Below are 1,599 nucleotides of genomic sequence, written 5' to 3' on the forward strand. Positions count from 1 at the left end.
AACAAAGTGCCTTCAATCAGCTTAGGTCAGCAAACTACAGATAAAACAGGATATACTAGGCCTCTGCTTAGATAGCCAAAGCCTGCTTGTCAGCCTTAGTTGCCCTCACCCAAACCAAAAAGGTTTAGTCTAAAATGGAAGTTTACTAGTTTGCAAAATAGCTTGCTTTGTCTGAGCTTATCAGCCTGCCCAGCTACTTAGGTCATAAGTCAAATACTTGAAGAGCCCTCTAGTTAACTAGGATTGCAATGTATTGTAGGCTGCCACAAAATGCAGCAAAACAAACTTACAAAAAAAAAAAAAAAACATCTAAAGACCCCATCCAACAATCAATAGGTGACGTCCAGGAAAATTGTAACCTCAGCCTATAAGGAACCTGGGGAGGGACCTGCGCAGTAGGGGATAAATTGCTTGTTAAAACTGTGCTGGGTGTGCCTGCCTATCAAACATCCAATCTGCCTCAGTAGATTCTCCTGCCTCAGCCTCCCTGGTAGCTAGGATTGTGCCACCATGCCAGGCTAATTTTTGTATTTTTAGTAGAGACAGGGTTTCACCTAGTTGGCCAGACTGGTCACGAACTCCTGATCTCAGGTGATCTGCCTGCCTTGGCCTCTCAAATTGCTGGATTTACAGGCACTAGCCACTGTGCCTGGCGATAATTCCCTTTTAAAAATAACAATAATTTATTTTATGACGTATGACCATTTCAAATGATCTGAAAAAGTGAGACAGATTGGTGCCCATTGATAGTTTGGCCATAATCCTTTTTTTTTTTTTTTTTTCCAGGCCACAAATTGAACCCAAAACCCATTTCTTGTTGCTCTTCACTTTATTTAAATCAAAGACAGTTTCAGGAGCTCATGCCCCATTTAACTGTTACCCTTTACTTTTTAAGTAGCAATCTAGACACTTTAAAAAAATGCTCATATTAGTTTTTTTCCAAAATCATCTTTCTGCATTTCACAAAACTGAGACCAAGTTAAATGAAATCCTGTACCCCTAGTGATTCAGTTGTTAAAAAAGGAGGTAGCTAAAATGTTAATCCCTAGTTGCTAGTTTATAAATAAATAAACATGGATTTGCCCTACACAAAGAAATGTGCTGGAGGATTATGATGGCAGACTTTCTTTCTCCCTTTCTCCCTTCCTTTCCCTTTCTCCCTTCCTCCCTTCCTCCTTTCCTCCCTTCCTCTCTCCCTCTCTCCCTCTCTCTCTCTTTCTTTCTTTTTCTTTCTTCTTTTTTGATGGAGTCTCACTTTGTCACCAGGCTGGAATGCAGTGGCATGATCTTGGCTCACTGCAACCTCTGCCTCCTGGGTTCAAGCGATTCTCCTGCCTTAGCCTTTCAAGTAGCTGAGATTAAAGGCACCTACCAACACATCCAGTTAATTTTTGTATTTTTAGTAAAGACGGGGTTTCACCATGTTGGCCAGGATGGTCTCGATCCCTTGACCTTGTGATCTGCGTGCCTCGGCCTCCCAAAGTGGTGGGATTGCAGGCAGAGCTACCACGCCCCTTCCTTCCTTCCTTCCTTCCCTCCTTCCTTCCTCCCTCCCTCCCTCCCTCTCTTTTCTTTCTTTCTTTCTTTCTTTCTTTCTTT

Source organism: Mandrillus leucophaeus, unplaced genomic scaffold, assembly GCF_000951045.1.
Source record: "Mandrillus leucophaeus isolate KB7577 unplaced genomic scaffold, Mleu.le_1.0 Scaffold536, whole genome shotgun sequence".
In the NCBI taxonomy this organism is placed as follows: Eukaryota; Metazoa; Chordata; class Mammalia; order Primates; family Cercopithecidae; genus Mandrillus; species Mandrillus leucophaeus.